At 49.3% G+C, this 17,711-nt stretch overlaps 1 protein-coding gene across 5 annotated transcripts in view; it reads left to right on the forward strand.

The window, feature by feature from the left end:
• Window positions 1–17,711, forward strand: part of PTPRN2 (protein tyrosine phosphatase receptor type N2) — a 1,009,611-nt gene that overhangs the window by 104,209 nt on the left and 887,691 nt on the right. The window contains exon 1 of one of the 5 annotated variants that reach the window (XM_064367193.1): window positions 12,220–12,593. The exons of the other annotated variants lie outside the window; for them this stretch is intronic. The gene's annotated coding sequence lies outside the window, so the exon portion shown is untranslated. Of the gene's footprint in view, window positions 1–12,219; window positions 12,594–17,711 lie in introns of those variants that run through there. 5 annotated transcript variants of the gene reach the window in all.

The raw sequence follows: 17,711 nt of genomic DNA on the forward strand, positions 1-17,711 counted from the left end.
GAGAAATCTGCCAAACGCTGGTTTAATTTTGGTTCATTTGCTAACAGGATTGGAGGAGAAAGGAAATTGATCTTGGGGACTGTGAAGCTGCTGGTGCTCAGCCATGACCAGGAGTTCAGATGGACATTGTCTGTGTGTGCTCACACCACTCTGAAAAGCACACACCCTTTTGTTAATAAAGCAGAAATGTTGAACCAAATGTGGATCCTAAAGATTATGCATGCAACAAACACTTGTTTTTTTGGTGTGTGGGTAACTCATAACTAATTGCAGGCCTAATGCCGTGCCGTGTGGGCAAATGCGTGACAAGCAGCCCTTGGTGTGGGGGCCTGATGTGCAGCTGTATTCTCTGGAGTGCGCCCCCCACCACTGCTGCCTCCCTGTTCCCGACACAGCGTCACTGAAGGTGGAGTTGGGAGGAAGGTGGACAGCCAGCTCTCAGGCCCTTGCATGCAACTGCCTTGGTATTTCAGAGGTGCCATCTCATTGTTTTTGGGACATTGGTTCGGTCTCTCTTTTGAGGCAGTTTCCATAGAGGTGGGATCTGTGTTGAGAGTGGATTGAAGGGTGAGTCATTTTACTCTAACTCATGGGTGATAATCATGGCCTGAGTCTGTGTGCACAGCTTAGCCTGGGGTTGCTTTGGAACCTACTCTCTTAGTCCAGGCCTAGGTGCTTTGAGATATTTTGAGCTGGAATTAACACCCAGCACCTGCTCTTGTGACTGAAATGCCATAAAGTAATAATAGTGCACTTGCATGGGTTTTTTTTAATGCCTTTCTGCGTGTTTTATGCATGTTATCTTGTTAGATTTCTGCACTGTCACCGAATGATAACAGGGCATGGATTTTTGTTCTCATTTAACGGATGACAAACTTAGTCCCTTAGTGTTAAATGCTGGTGACACACAGGCCGAGTCTGATCTGGAACCATACCGACCTGGCGTCTTCCCATCCTTCCTCCAATCAGCTCATGCTGAGGCTTCTCAAAGGCCTGCGGAATTCCTGGTGGTTCATCATCATCTGCCTTTAAGATACAGGTTCTGGGTTTGCTACTGGGACCACGGTAACCTTGATTTGTCTCTTGTGGACTCTTTGTGATGCTGGCAAAAGAGAGGAAATGGTCACGTATTGGTGAGATGGGTGTTGCAGGGAATAACAGTTGCATTACATGAAATACCTGCAGGAACCGTGGTAAGGGCCGGCGGCACGATTGGAGTCACCTGGGCCACCTTTTGTGGCTGTCCCATGTCTTCTCTTTGCCCTGACAGTGGACTCAGCAGACAGAGCAGGCAGCAATCATGCACCCAGCCTGAGAGGAGCCTGGAGCCGGGGCGCCCACCAGTTGCCAGAGTCTTCTTAGGTGCTTTTCAATTCAGAAATCAGATAAATGGTTTGTAGAGCGTTTTCTCCTTTATTCATTGTGCTTGAAATCAGTTTTTTAAAGTAAGGTTTTAAACTTGTCCTCAGAATTAGAGGAAATCCCAGAGACCAGAGACCCGGCAGTGCTCTGCGTGGGTGAGACCCGTTGAAGATCCCGTTGAAGATCCCCTTGTCGAGTCTGGTGGGCGTGGTTTGTAGGAGGGCGGGTAGGTGGGGAGCTGACTCCGGAGAGGACAGCTTTGCCTGGGAAGCAGAGCCCCACCCTCCTGTGCTGGCCTTTCCTGGGGAAGCAGAGCCGCACCCTATTGTGCTGGCCTTTCCGTTGTCCTTCAGAGGGGAGGAGGCCTCGCTCGGCTTCTCACCGACTAAAAGGGCACTGTGAGGTTGGACAGGAGTGCAATTTATGGAAAAAAAAAAACTTGGATTTTTCTTGAAATAAAACTGATCCTCTGAAAGTGCTTGGTGAGAAGGAGGGAGAAAACCACACTTGTCTGGTACACAGAGTGCTCTGGAGTCGTAGCAGCCTGGCCCTGGCTCCCCAGACCTCCAGGCACCTGAAGCGCCTCTGGCCCTGTCCACGTCTGGCCTGGCCACGCAGAAGACCAGTCAGTTGAAGCGAGGTCCCGGTTTTTTTGGTGAAGGGATTAAATATGACACAAGCTTAGTGGATGCATTTAAATAGGAGATGCTAAAGGCCACAGTTGGAATGTGCCCTTGGCAAGCTCAATGAGAACTGAGGCTTTAAAGGTCTCCTGGGCCCCCTTGCAGCAGAGACTATGAGGGGAGTGCAGGGCTTCCTGGCACCTGCAGGTCCTGACAGCCCCTCCCTGCAGCAGCAATGTCTCCAGCTGCCCCAGAAGCCTCGAGTGGATGAAGCAGACCACCCCCTGGTCTTCTGTGCTCACCGACCAAGATGCATTCCCACCTGCTCCTTAAAATCCTGTGTGATCTGGCTGGGTGCTGTGGCTCATGCCACTAATCCGAGCACTTTGGGAAGCCAAGGCAGGTTGATCACTTGAAGTCAGGAGTTCGAGACCAGCCTGGCCATCATGGTGAAACCCCCATCTCTACTAAAAATAGAAAAATACAAAATTAGATGTGGTTGTGTGCGCCCATAATCCCAGGTACTTGGGAGGCTGAGGTAGGAGAATCACTTGAATCCGGAAGGCAGAGGTTGCAGTGAGATGAGATCGCTCCACTGCACTCCAGCCTGGGCAACAGAGCAAGCCTCCAGCTGAAAAAAAAAAAAAAGATCCATGTGATCTATAAAAACTCACAGAGGACCGGGCGCGGTGGCTCACGCCTGTAATCCCAGCACTTTGGGAGGCCGAGGCTGGCGGATCACGAGGTCAAGAGATGGAGACCATCCTGGCCAATGTGGTGAAACCCCGTCTCTACTAAAACTACAAAAAATTAGCCGAGTATGGTCGTGCGTGTCTGTAATCCCAGCTACTCAGGAGGCTGAGGCAGGAGAATTGCTCGAAACCGGAAAATGGAAGTTGCAGTGAGCCGGGATCACGCCACTGCACTCCAGCCTGGCGACGGAGTGAGACTCTGTCTCAAAAAACAAACAAACAAAAACCTCACAGAGATAGACACCTAAGGTCGCATATTTCGCGGTAACATGAGCGGGGAGTTGTACTGAGCCCTTCTCCACCTCGGTGAATGCCGTGTCCTTCCCTTTGACCCCCTCTTGCCTCACTTCCCGCTGTATATATACTGAGCCCGTTCTCCACCTCGGTGAATGCCGTGTCCTTCCCTCTGACCCCCTCTTGCCTCACTTCCCACTGTATATATACTGAGCCCGTTCTCCACCTCGGTGAATGTCATGTCCTTCCCTCTGACCCCCCTTGCCTCACTTCCCGCTGTATATATACTGAGCCCTTCTCCACCTTGGTGAATGTCGTGTCCTTCCCTCTGATCCCCCTTGCCTCACTTCCCGCTGTATATATACTGAGCCCGTTCTCCACCTCGGTGAATGTCATGTCCTTCCCTCTGACCCCCCTTACCTCACTTCCCGCTGTATATATACTGAGCCCGTTCTCCACCTCGGTGAATGCCGTGTCCTTCCCTCTGACCCCCTCTTGCCTCACTTCCCACTGTATATATACTGAGCCCGTTCTCCACCTCGGTGAATGTCATGTCCTTCCCTCTGACCCCCCTTGCCTCACTTCCCGCTGTATATATACTGAGCCCTTCTCCACCTTGGTGAATGCCGTGTCCTTCCCTCTGACCCCCCTTGCCTCACTTCCCACTGTATATATACTGAGCCCGTTCTCCACCTCGGTGAATGCCGTGTCCTTCCCTCTGACCCCCCTTGCCTCACTTCCCGCTGTATATACATTTGTTCCTTTTGAATTTTTGAAAGACTGGCCAAGTGCATTAGTGAGAAGGGGGAAAGGGTACAACGGAGCTGGATTGGAACCTGACGATGCGCAGTCGGTTGGGATGACCCAGCGCTACCTTCCCGCAGCACCCTTCGCTCCTGTTGTGGCCGAGGCCTGCTCCGTTGCGGGACACGCCACGTCTTTCTTGTACCCACACGGGTTGTTCCCAACATTCGGCTGCTGTGAGCATCCTTGCGTGAACCTTTTCGGGAGCTGATCTCTTAGAGGAGAGGGCAGAGCTGTGTTGAGCACCCACTGGGAGAAGTTCCCCAGAATCAGGTGACTTGAGATTCTGGAAGGATGCAGAAATGCAAAAAATAATAACAAGCAACAGGCAGTTTATCCCACAAGTCACTAGGAAAATGTACTGATGTCTCTCTAACAGTCAAATCCTATTGCTCAGCCTTAGTTTTTCTACAGAACACAATAAATTTTATGTTGTTTTCCCCAGGTGTTGAAATATAATGCTATAATGAATGATGTCCAAATGAGATTCTTTTACTTCTGCTTTCTGATTTTCCATGTCAGACCCCGTTACGGCGGCAGCCTGTCAGGACGACAGTAGGACCAATCCCAGTTCCCAATTCTTTGCGTTTTTCTTTGACCAGGTTTTCTCTCTCACTTGCTGGGGCGCGAACAGATGCTCTTTGGTGTTTTTATGATTGAGGAGCTTCTTGCTGTTCTCATTCTCATTTCTTTTCAAGAAACCGAAACACTGTCGAGCGAGGGCTCAGCTGGGCTCAAGCTCCTGACCACAGGGGAAGATGACTCAACAATTGGGATTTTGCTGCTTGTTTCTTTAAAAAGAAACACAAGCCAAAAACTAGACCCAAACTTTACAATTTTTTGGGTCTGTTCATTGTGGATTAGTGTTTTTTTTGCTGGTGGTTGTTGTTTTTTTGAGACAGGGTCTTCCTCTGTGGCCCAGGCTGGAGTGCAGTGGTGCCATCTTGGCTCACTACAACCTCCCCCTCCCGGGTTCAAGCAATTCTGCTCCCTCAGCCTCCTGAGTAGCTGGGATTACAAGCACTCACCACCACACCTGGCTAATTTTTGTATTTTAGTAGAGACAGGGTTTCACCGTGTTGGCTAGGCTGGTCTTGAACTCCTGACCTCAAATGATCCACCCACCTTAGCCTCCCAAAGTGCTGGGATTACAGGTGTGAGCACCATGCCTGGCCAAGGACAGTGTTTTCCTGTCCTCAGTCTGAAAGCCCGACACTGTCGATCCACTGGGAGTGTGCCTGGTGGATTCCTGTATGCACAATAGGGTCTCCATCTTTGTGGGACAAACAGGGGACTGGGCATCAGTCAGGAAGCTCAGGCTCATCTTGCCCTGCCACCACCCTGTGCACCCCCCTCTATTCAGGCCACGGCTCTGTGCGTGGCAGATTTCTTACGTACAATACAAAGGGGTCAGCCATGCCAGTGGTGAGTAACACCTGGAAGCCTTTAAAAATGCCGATGCCCAGGCACCACCTGGCACCAGTGAATCAGAATCTTGGGGGAGGGAAGATGCCCAGATATCACCTGGTGCCAGTGAATCAGAATCTGGGGGCGGGGAGATGCCCAGACATCATCTGGCACCAGCGAATCAGAATCTTGGGGGAGGGAAGATGCCCAGACATCACCTGGCACCATGGAGTCAGAATCTCGGGGGGTGGTGGAGATGCCCAGACATCACCTTGTGCCAGTGAATCAGAAACTCGGGGGTAGGGGGACAGGACCCAGGCTTCACCTTTCTTTCTTTTTCTCTTAATCTTCCTGAGGTGACTGTAATGTTCTGTGAGTTGAGGAGCTCTGGGCAAGATAATCCCCATGAAACCCGCCCACCCTAAAAATTTCATGGTATTTGCGCTAAAATGCCAGCTGTGCTTTGTGTAACAAAGCCAAAGGTGCGGAGAGGGAGTTCAGTCTCCTCATTATTACTTCTATGGTTTGTTAGCAAAAACATAATTAGCACGAAAGATATTTCTCTGTGGACATGCAAATCAATGCAAATGACTAATTTGCCATTTAAGAATTTGCAAATTGCAATGCAAAACTGTCTTAGGTAAATAACCCTAGTCTAATTGAGTGACAGTATTCTGTGTTTTGTTATTAAGGCTCTTAGCTGAAGACATAGGAAACTGTAGAAACACCACAGTTGTTGCTTATGCATGCAGCGTGTCGTATAATTTATGGGAGATTGAATGCACGTTGTTTCACTTGAGCCCCATCGTTCCAGTTGCGTCCTAGACTAGCTACTGGTAAGCAGCACAGGGCAGGTGAGTGGCGGAGAGAGCAGGAATGTGAACAGCTTGCCGCACTGGAACAAACGCAGCAGCAACAGGGCCTGCCCTGGGCTCCCAGGTCTCGGGCAGCAGAACTGCCTAAGTTTCCGCCAGCGACTTAAGCACACGCCATGGAAAGGGATGAGATGGGAACAGAATGAAGAACCCAGAAATAAACCAGACCACGTATGGTCAACTAGGTGTGAAGAAAACTCTGGGGAAAGAGCCGTCTCGCCAATAAATGGTGTCAGGGAAGCTGGACATCCACACTCAGAAGAATGAAATGGGGCCCTTATCTTACACCATTCTCAAAAACCTGCCCAGAATTGGTTAAAGACCCAAACGTAAGATCTGAAACCATAAAACTCCTAGAAGAAAACATCCGGGAAGAGCTCCTTGACATTGGCCTTGACAAGAATGTTTGGGCAAAACCCCAGAAACACAGGTGACAAAAGCAAAATAAAAGAGTGGGATGATATCAGATGGAAAGCTGCTGTGCAGTAGAGGAAGCCATCAGCAAAAGGAAAAGGCAGCCTACAGGGTGGGAGGAAATACTGAGAAACCGTGTATCCGATAAGGTGTTAATATCCAAAATATGTAAGGAACTCACTCAACTCAATAGCAAAAAACAAACAAACAAAAAAACAAAAACAAAGAATAAAAGAAAAAAAACCCAAACCCTACAATTTTAGAAAGGGCAAAGGACCTGAATAGAGCATTTTTCCCCAGAAGACGTACAGATGGCTACAGGTATGGGGAAGTGCCGGACGTCACTAAGCATCGGGAAAGCACACCGGAGCCCCAGGGAATTGTCCCCTCACAGCAAAAAGACGGAAGATAATAAGTGTTGGCAAGTGTGTAGAGAAAAGGAACATTTGGACACTGTATTTTGTGTATTTTTTTTTTTGTATGTGTCTGTGTGTGTGTTTTCTTTTTGAGATAGAGTCTCGCTGTGTCACGCAGTGGTACAATCTCGGCTCACTGCAACCTCTGCCTCCTGGGTTCAAGTGATTCTCCTGCCTCAGCATCCCAAGTAGCTGGGATTATAGACATGCGCCTCCATGCCTGGCTAATTTTTGGTAGAGATGAGGTTTCACCATGTTGGCCAGGCAGGTCTTGAACTCCTAACCTCAAGTGATCCACTTGCCTCAGCTTCCCAAAGTGCTGAGATTACAGGTGTGAGCTACTGTGCCTGGGCAACTTGCACAGTGTTGAAGGAAACGGTGTGTAGGTTCCTCAAGAAATTAAAAACAGTGCTACTATCAACACCTCTTTTGATTATAGATCCAGAAGAAACTAAACTGGCAGAAGAGGTATCCGCACCCCCATGCTCATTGCAGCACTATTCACCAGGGCTTGGAGACAGTGCAAGTGTCTCTGATGGCTGAATGGATAGAGCAATTGTGGTATACATACACACTGGATGCTCTTCAGCCTTAAAAAAGGAGATCCTGTCATTTTCAAAGCATGGATGAATCTGGAGGACATGCTGTGGTAAATAATACGAAGTAAGTGAAATGAGCCAGACACAGAAAGGCAGATACTGCGTGATCTCACTCATATGTGGAATCTTAAAAAAAAAGTTGACTACATAGAAACAGAGTGGAAAAGGTGGTTACCAGGGGCGGGGGTGAGGAGTGGGAAGACGTGGGTGAGAGGGTACGAAGCTGCGGTTGTGTGGGAGAAGTGAGTCCAGAGCCCCGAGGCACAGCGTGAGGACTATACTTAAGACATTGGATTGTTTACTGGCAATTTGCCCAGAGGTCGCCTCTATGAGAGGGTGGAGGCAGAGGTGCGAACTGCGTGACCTCAGTGTGCATGGATGTATCCAGCATCGTGTTGCACGCCTCAAATGTACTTCCAAAAATTTCACAAAAGGATGAGTTGGATTTGGTTATCTGCTTTAAGGATGTCCATTTTATTACTGCATGGATGTGTCATGCAACCGGAAGTGGGGTGTGTGAGGCAGGGATCTGGGTTCAAGGCCTGAAAGTGTATAAAGCAGCTCAGCACATGTGACTGTGGGTCCCCAGGCAAAGCAGCTCAGCCCAGGTGACTGCAACCATAGCTGCTGGCTTTCTGTGTTCTGGGCTTAGGTGACTAGAGATCAGGTTTGTTTTGCCCAGCCCAAGTCCAGCACACACATGGCAGGTAGCTGGCTCTTCACAGTCCTCCATTGGAGACCCCTGGGTAAATGCACTCAGGGCAGTGTCTTGGGAAGGGTATAAAGTGTGCAGAGGTAAACAGCTGGTACCTTGGACTGTGAGAACTGAGCCTTCCAGTGCTTCCAAGTACTGACACTTTCTAAGCCTCAGTTCGCTTGTCTGTAAAGTAAGCATAACAATAATACCTTCTTTGTAGTAAGACTTAATGTGTTACTGCAAATAAAATATTTAGTACAGTATCTACTAGAGATTAGATGGCAAAGATTAGATGCTCAGGAATGTTAGTGAAAACGGTTATCACAATGAAAAGTGCCTTCATGAGCTTCTGCCTATTGCAGAGATAAAGTGGTAAACAAATGATGTGTATAGAGGATGCAGTGAGGGAGTAAGGGGTGTCGTGTGAATGAAGAACCAAGATAGTATTTAAGAATTCAGAGGGGTCATGGTGTGGGAAAGGAGAGACATCCAGTGGGAGAATCAAGACAGTCTCAAGGTCGGGGAGGAATCATGATGGATCTTGATAGGACTGGACTGTGAAGGCTGGAGAGACACCAGAGCGGCACTTTGCACAGTCTCTGCAAGATGGGCACTCTTGGTGTCTCCACGTAAGAGGCCCAGTGGTGGTGATGGTGATGACGGTGGTGACGGTGGTGTTGGTGATGATGGACCTTGATGGATCTTGATAGGACTGGATTGTGAAGGCTGGAGAGACACCAGAGTGTCACACAAACTCTGCAAGATGGGCACTCCTGGTGTCTCCACATAAGAGGCCCAGGAGAGGAGGCCCAGGGCAGTTTAGGAACTGTCCACAGCCACACAGCTGATGGGTGCTGGGATCTGGACTTGTATCTAAGCAGCTTAGCGCCAGTCTGTGATCAGAGCACCACAGCCTCTGTAACTAGCTGTGTTATCCTAAGAAAATTACCTAACCTTACTTAACTCCAACTCTCTTATCTCTAAAATGGGGATAATACATTTATCTGAAGGTCAGTGATAATGAGCATAAGGGTGTAGCACAGAATCTGGCACACCGGTGATATTTATTCAGTGGCATGGCAGTGATGGTGATGGTAAGCATGATGAAGGTGATGACGAAGTGATGGTGGCAATGGTGGTGATGATACTGATGAAGGTGATGATGAGAGCAGTGGTGGTGGTGGTGGTGATGACGATAGTGATGAAGATGATGACAATGATGGTGGTGATGATGACAGCAACAATGAGTGGTGATGATGGTAAAGGTGATGATGATGATGACAGAGATTAAGATGTGGTTATGATGGTAATGAAGGTGGTAATGATGAAGGTGATGATGATAATGGTGAGGATGGTGAGGATGGTGATGACAGTGATGATAGTTACAGTGACGATGATAATGACAACAATGATGACGATGGTGGTGATGGTGATGATGATGGTGATGGTGATGATGGTAATGATGAGGACAACATGATGGTGATGACAGTGATGGTGATGGTGATGACGGTGGTGATATGGTGATGGTAATGATGATGGTGATGATGATGGTGCTATGGTGATGGTGATGATGGTGATAATGACAACATGGTGGTGACAGTGATGGTGATGGTGATGAGAGTGGTGATAGTGATGGTGATGATGGTGGTGATGGTGATCATGGTGATGGTGATGATGGTGATGACAGTGATGGTGATGGTGATGACAGTGATGGTGATGGTGATGATGGTGATGACAGTGATGGTGATGGTGATGATGGTGGTGATGGTGATGATGGTGATGACAGTGATGGTGATGGTGATGATGGTGATGACAGTGATGGTGATGGTGATGATGGTGGTGATGGTGATGATGGTGATGACAGTGATGGTGATGGTGATGATGGTGGTGATGGTGATGATGGTGATGACAGTGATGGTGATGGTGATGATGGTGATGATAATGGCAACGTGATGGTGATGACAGTGATGGTGATGACAACAGTGGTGGTCATGATGGTGATGATGATGAGATGGTGATGCTGATGTTAGTGATGGTGATGGTGACAGTGGTGATGATTTGGGGTGGGAGAGAGAAATGAGAAAAGGTGGAGTTGGGAGATGATGGGCTCCTCCGCCCTTTTGGCCCTCCAGTTCCGTGCTTGCATATTCAGGGGCTTGTTCTGGTTAGTGCTGCCCAGATGACTAGAACCATGTGGGAGGCTTAAAAAACTACACAGATCCAGATCCTATGCCAGACCAACCAAGTCAGCACCTCCCATCTGGGCTTTGGGGTTAAAGTTTTGAAGCAGTACAGCTGATGGTACTGTGCAGGCAGGTTAGGGAAGCATGAGACTAATGATCTTTAAGACTCAAGCTCCAATAGCTTGTGGCTCTGAGTTCAAATCCCTGCTAAAATGAGCACGTGGAATGGAACCAGTCACCTGCGCTGAATAAAATAAATGTTACCCCAAATTGTTGCACTGCTATTTGAAATAATTTATATTATTGGTTTTCTTCACTTAAACTGAGCGGTGTGTGGATTTGCCTGCAGGGGTCCGTGTCCCAACCTTCAGCTCATCCTGGTTTTCCTGGATCCCCCGGTAATCATAGGCAGCTCACCTTGTGGCGTTGCAGCCTGTGAGCTGGACGTCCTTCCTGGGTTTCCAAATGAACCTCATTTGCAAAACAGGTTTTAGGTGAGAAAAACAGGGCCTGAGGCAGCTACAGGATAGGTCTCAGGGTGGAAGGACGGGAGGGGAATTCATGGAGGAGCCACTCCTTTTTCTCTTAGTTTTAAGGCAGCAAATGACTTGTCATCCTCAGGAAAGCTAACAGGCAGGTATTCCCTCTTTCTCCACCACCGTTTTCACAGCTGAGACAGGACCAGCACCGCTTCATTTTCACATATAGTCTCTAGGGCTGCACATGCTTCCTGTCAAATGCAAGTGCAATATCGCATCACGTGAGAGCAGGTATGGCACAGGTCAGGGGGGTGGTATAGACGACGCCAACACACCCGACAAATGCCAGATAGGAGAAGCCATGCGGGTCTCCAGGGTATGGTGTCTGAGGGTCTTTATGGGCCTGCTGGGAGGGAGGTGGTGAGGAGCATCAGCCTGCTCTATGAGGATCTGCACTGCGTTTGAGAAGTGACATCCTGGACAGACAAGCTCACCCAAACTCCTCCGGAAAGAGCCCAACAATTACTTTTATTTGGAGAAAGAAGACGAGTGTTGGGATCAAAGCTTGCGGCAAGGTGGTCCCACAGAGGGGCCCTGGCGTGTGCACCTAGAAAGGAGAGCAGCACAGGGCATGGGCGGGTCACGCAGGAGGAAGCTCAGAGGGTCCGAAAGCGTGGAAGGAGAAGTGTGGAGGTGTGGACTGACGCAGCCACGCTATTCCATCCAAGGACGGGAGGTGTTCACTCAAGCACCAGATCGGCAGCAGGCAGGGATCCTCTGCCAGGAGGTAAGTATGGGTTGTTTCCTTGGAAGTCACAAATTTGCCAATATCTTTAGACTCCATAACTCAGACTGTAGGAAGCCATCCTAAAGATGTGTTTTTAAAATGGGGGTGAAAAATAGTTTAGGAAGCATGTTTGTTACAGCTTTATGTATAGTGTTGAAAACTTTAGAACAACCCATGTGACCAAGCATTGTAGCCGGGAACAGTCCAGTCAGCCTCTACAGCGGGTGGCCGAGAGGCACCTTCCATGGTTCGGGAAACGCTCGCATGTCATACCCAGTGGGAACGGCAGTAGACGGCCCCCGGGCTGCAGAATGAATTCGAGTGCTTTGGAAAAAATACGTAATTATGCTTTGGAAGACGCTGGATGAAAATGCACTTAGAATGATTTTTTTTTTACTATTTTCTGTGTGCTTCAGTGTTTATGCTGTAAAATTTTATTGTTCACATAACCAAGAAAAAAATGACCAAAGACTGGGAATTTGCAAATTTGAGGTTTCTTCTGTGCTTCTTGACCAAGTCACTTCTGACCTTAAGTGAAGCCGCATGACCTTCGGGCAGAATCCTTGAGTAGGAAGGAAGTGCTGCTGTATCTTTGCAGTGTCCTGGGGGTGAGGATGTTGTAGTTTGTGAGATGAGGGTTTGCATCTCTAGAAGGAGATTTTTCCTAACCAACGTCATGTGGATCAGCTGGCTTTTCAGCGAGCTGCCAGCATGCATGTTTCTCAGTAACGTCTTCTATTTTGAGGTACTCTGGGCTTTACTGGAACTACTATCTGTTCTTGTATATTTCTAGGCAGGATTTACCAGCTGAAGGTGGGTGGAACATTCTTGCACCAACATCAGAATAAGCTTGATCAAGAATGATGGTTGGGGAAGGGAGCTGGGGCCGTGCCTTGACTTTGCCGTGGGAGTGTGCAGGACAGAGCAGACAGATTCTCAGCAGATGGCACTGCTTATAGTGGTGAGCTTTCCTTTCCGGACAGCTGGATGACCCTCCCGAGTTCACGGGCAGACAGCCCCTGTAGGAGGAACCTGTAGACAGGAGTCCCATCCCGCAGCCTGTGGGTGTTCCCACGCTCCCAGGGTCTCGGTTGCCTCTTGGTGGTTCTATGATGGAGAAACGGCTGGGCCCAGCACCAAGACGTGGGCAGCCGCAGTGGCTGGACGGGGCTGCCGGGCAGCTTGGACTTCATGTAGCGAGCTCCCGTGACCTGTAGGCTGTGGCTTTTCTCCGAGTCTTTTGTGTGTGGCCCTCAGGGTAGTGGGAGGAAGAAGCTACCACATTTGGACTGAGGAGTGGGTGGGTTTGCGGCTCAGTGTGGAGTAACAGGCAGGGGTGGTGCAGCGCCGACATCCTTTCCCGGGGCCGCTGGAGCCCATTCGTCCCAGGCAGCGGGGGCTCTGGATTCTCCTCTGGGTACCTGTGGTGCAGCACGTGTGTGTACTTGTGCAACTGTGTGCACCTGGTCAAGTCCCACCTCTCTCAAGCCTTGACGTCCCCTCTGGAAAGTGGAGACACCAGCAGGCACGGTCCTAAAGTCCCTGTAGCCCCGTGTGTGCGGCGAGCCTAGCCCAGGGCAGCCACACCAAGGCCCCGGTGTCACTGCATGGTGGCTACGGCCCCGTCCTCTCGCTCTCTCCTGTGACCCCACAGACATTGCTCTCTCCTGCCCCTCCTGTCTTCCCACGTGTGTCCTCTGCTGACGCTCCCTGCGGTTTCCCTCATCCTGCCTGTGCTGTGTGGAGGGTGCACCTCTGAACATCACGCGGCCCTCAGGGTGGCCCTGGGAGTCGGGGTGCTGTCCACGGTTAGCATGCTGAGGCTTCACTCTGTGCTGTGTGGAGGGTGCACCTCTGAACATCACGCGGTCCTCGGGGTGGCCCTGGGAGTCAGGGTGCTGTCCACGGTTAGCATGCTGAGGCTTCACTCTGTGCTGTGTGGAGGGTGCACCTCTGAACATCACGCAGTCCTCAGGGCGGCCCTGGGAGTCGGGGTGCTGTCCACAGTTAGTGTGTCGAGGCTCCACTCTGTGCTGGTTGCTGGGACTAGAGGGGAAAGCGAGGCAGGGTCTCTGCTCTTAGGTAGCATGGAGCCCACACAGCCTGGTGTGATGAGGGTGCTGGCTTCAAAGTAGGATCTGGATTTGAATCCCAAATCTACCCGGTAAATAACTGCACAACCCTCAGCTCTCTGAGGTGTGAAGTGGGGGCGATCATTGTTCTGGCTTTGTTGGGAGATCTCATGAGAGGGTGATGCTGGTGCCTGGGGCTCCAGGGCTTGACCTCATGGGACATTGTGGGGCAGTTGTGTGGGGGCGTGCTTTTGCATTTTGCTATTAGAGCTTTTAAAAATCAGGGGAGCTTTAAAAGATCCTGGTGGTCAGGCCACACCTCTTGTCAAATCAGAATTCAGGGGCTGAGGCCAGTGTCAGTATTTCTAAGACACGGCAGCTTTGCCCCCATGCAGCTGTGGTGAGTCTCAGGAGCTGGGGCCAAGCTTCTCAGCCTGTGTCAGCATCACCTGGAGCTCCGGATGGGCCACAGATTGCTCGTCCAGCCCAGTTTCTGGTGCACAGTCTGAGCATCATCCTTTGAAAACCACTGGACGTCAGGGGAAAGAGTGTTTGCTGTGATGTCCAGGGCGAGAAAGGAGGAAGCAGAGAACAGGCTGAGCTCAGAGGATGGTGGGATTTTGCTGGAAGGATATTTAATAAGGTTTGCTTTATTTCATATTGAGGGATGCATAATGAAACTCTGGGCATTGCAGAATGTGAAGTGCCCCGGAGACACTGAGTTAACTTTCACTTAAAGCTCTTTCACCTCAGTTTTCAACCATGTCTTCACACTCCCCGTTTCTAACTCCCAGGAGAACTGGAGCACTTCCAAATGGATGAAAATTCAGCCACAGAGGTGTGAAGTTTTGACCCTACTGAGAACATTCAGGGTGTGAATAATGAACTTGGAAGGAGTTTTGATTGTGGTTTTACTGTGATTCCCTGGAGGCCAGGCTGGCCCTGGAGAGGTGGGGGGTTGGTGCTAATGCCCCTCACTGTGCTGACTGTGGGCCGTGCATCCACTGTGGTCCTGCAGGCCGAGGCAGCACTTTGCTTTCAGGGCTAGTGGTGTCTGCTTATCGAGGCCGGGATGGACACCTGCCTGCAGGAACTGTCCAGAGACATCGTGCCCCAGATGCCGAGGAGCCCTGGAGGGACAAGGTTTCTTCTCGTGGGGGATTCTGGAAATGTTCTGTTAGAGTTAGTGGAATGCACAGTTAGGAGAAACGCAGAGCATGGATACTGTGCGGACAGAGGAGTACGCTTCCAGGAAATAAGCATCAGGGAGAGGTCAGAAGACTCAGCCTGGATTCTCAGTGGCTCCTTGGGTTCACAGCAAACAGCAAACACCGAAGCCACCCCATGTGCACCACCGCTATGTAGATGTGTGGACCCTACTTGGATATTGATTCAAGCAAATTAACTATAACATAACTTTTTTTAATCAATGGGGAAAATTTAGCACTGATTGGATATTAGAACATTATTAAAGAGTTTTGCTGATGCAATACTGGGTTTGTGATGATATTTTTAAAAGCCCTCATGTGGGCTGAGTTGCAGCGATCCCGGTGCTATGGGAGATGGAGGAGGGGGGATTGCTTGAGTCCAGGAGGTTGAGGCTCTGTAGTAACCTCTCCCACGTTGAGGTCCCACTATGGCTGCTGCTTCTCCATTGGCTTTCACCCCGTCTCATCAGGAGTGGACTCGGTCCTCCTCTGTGCAGCCCCTGTGGTGCTCCCTGCACTGTAAGGGGAGGACGCTCCTCTTTCAATTCCCCTACGTCCTAGGCTGCGTTAGCCAACATTTTGTTTTCACACTGTCAAGTTAAAAGCATCATACCGAGCCCTGCAGCTGCAGTGACCAGTAGATCCTCTGGGTGTTCCAGTGTTGCAGCTGTGCTAGCGTCAATTGCAGACAAGCCAGGTGGGGCCCTCTGTGCCCCTGAGCCACTCAGAGGAGAAGGCTTTTTGTGCAGTTCCAAGAGATGCTCCTGCTTCATCCTGCAGCAGCCGCCCCAGACGTGCCACTTCCAACTGTGGAGTTGGGACCTTTTCTTCTTGCATAGTTTTTCCTTGTATTTCCCAAAGGGTCACTTTCTTTCCTTAGTGTCTCCCTCCTCATCCCCTCCTGATCTCATGCACACCACCTGTCTTATCGAGCCCCCCAGACCCTGAGGTGTCTGCTGGAATCCTGGATCTCCAGCCCAAGGTCACCTCAAGATGCCACAGTCTATGAGTGGGAGGGGAGGCTGCCTGAGACGAGGCTGCAGGGGCAGGTGGGTGGCATGCTGAGAGCTCCTGGCTGGACCAGGGAGAATGAGGAAGGCCTTGAGGGGCCTCATGAAGGCGAACCCGGCAGGTCTGTGGTCTCGATTGGGAGATGGAGAGGACCCACTGGGCAGGGGATAGAGTGCTTCTGGGTGGGAAGGTTTAATTCTGTAAAGATATCAATTCTCTTTGAATAAACCTATACATGTAAGTTCTCACAACACATTTTTTTTTTTTTTTTTGAAATTAAGCAAACTAGCTTTAAAGTCCAGGTTCAGACACAAATGTCAGACTAAACAGAAAAGTTGTGAAAAAGAGAAGTTGTGTGTGGGGCGTTGAGTCTTGCACACTCAGTGCTTTGCAGTGGTGGGACATTTAAGTCTGAGTGGGGAACAGACGGGCAGATTGAAGGGAAAGAATAGAAAGCCTAGAAATAGACCCAAATGTGTATGGGTATTTGGTATATGATAATGATGACATTTTAAATCAGTGGGGAGAAGATGTATTATTCAGTAATGATTTGGGGACAACTGGCCAGACATTTGGAAAATATATAGCTGGGTCCCTCCCAAACTCCTTACCCCAAAATAAAATCCAGATGGTGCAGAGACTTAAAAATATAATGGAATTTTACAAGTACTGAAAGAAAATGTGGGGGAATTTTTAATAATTTTGAGAGGGAATTAATTTTTTAAAGGAAGACAACCCAATATTTAAGAAAATTAAAATTCACATAACTTTAACTCAGTAGCCTGACTTCTGGGAAGTTACATGATGAATATGTTCAGGCATGGATGTAAAGAACCAGAGGCACAATGGTTCTGTGAAACATCATAACAGGAAGACCCACAGGCATTCTAAACACCCTTCAAACATCACAACAGGAAGACCCACAGGCATTCTAAACACCCTTCAAACAGCATAACAGGAAGACCCACAGGCATTCTAAACACCCTTCAAACATCACAACAGGAAGACCCACAGGCATTCTAAACACCCTTCAAACAGCATAACAGGAAGACCCACAGGCATTCTAAACACCCTTCAAACAGCATAACAGGAAGACCCACAGGCATTCTAAACACCCTTCAGACATCACAACAGGAAGACCCACAGGCATTCTAAAGACCCTTCAAACATCACAACAGGAAGACCCACAGGCATTCTAAACACCCTTCAAACATCACAACAGGAAGACCCACAGGCATTTTAAACACCCTTCAAACATCACAACAGGAAGACCCACAGGCATTCGAAACACCCTTCAAACATCACAACAGGAAGACCCACAGGCGTTCTAAACACCCTTCAAACATCACAACAGGAAGACCCACAGGCGTTCTAAACACCCTTCAAACATCACAGCAGGAAGACCCACAGGCATTTGAAACACCCTTCAAACATCACAACGGGAAGACCCACAGGCGTTCTAAACACCCTTCAAACATCACAACAGGAAGACCCACAGGCGTTCTAAACACCCTTCAAACAGCATAAAAGGAAGACCCACAGGCGTTCTAAACACCCTTCAAACAGCATAACAGGAAGACCCACAGGCATTCTAAACACCCTTCAAACAGCATAACAGGAAGAACCACAGGCATTCAAAACACCCTTCAAACATCACAACAGGAAGACCCACAGGCATTCAAAACACCCTTCAAACATCACAACAGGAAGACCCACAGGCATTCTAAACACCCTTCAAACATCACAACAGGAAGACCCACAGGCATTCGAAACACCCTTCAAACATCA

The sequence above is a fragment of the Aotus nancymaae genome, unplaced genomic scaffold, assembly GCF_030222135.1.
Source record: "Aotus nancymaae isolate 86718 unplaced genomic scaffold, 86718_ANA_hifiasm-v0.15.2.pri h1tg000002l, whole genome shotgun sequence".
Lineage (NCBI taxonomy): Eukaryota > Metazoa > Chordata > Mammalia > Primates > Aotidae > Aotus > Aotus nancymaae.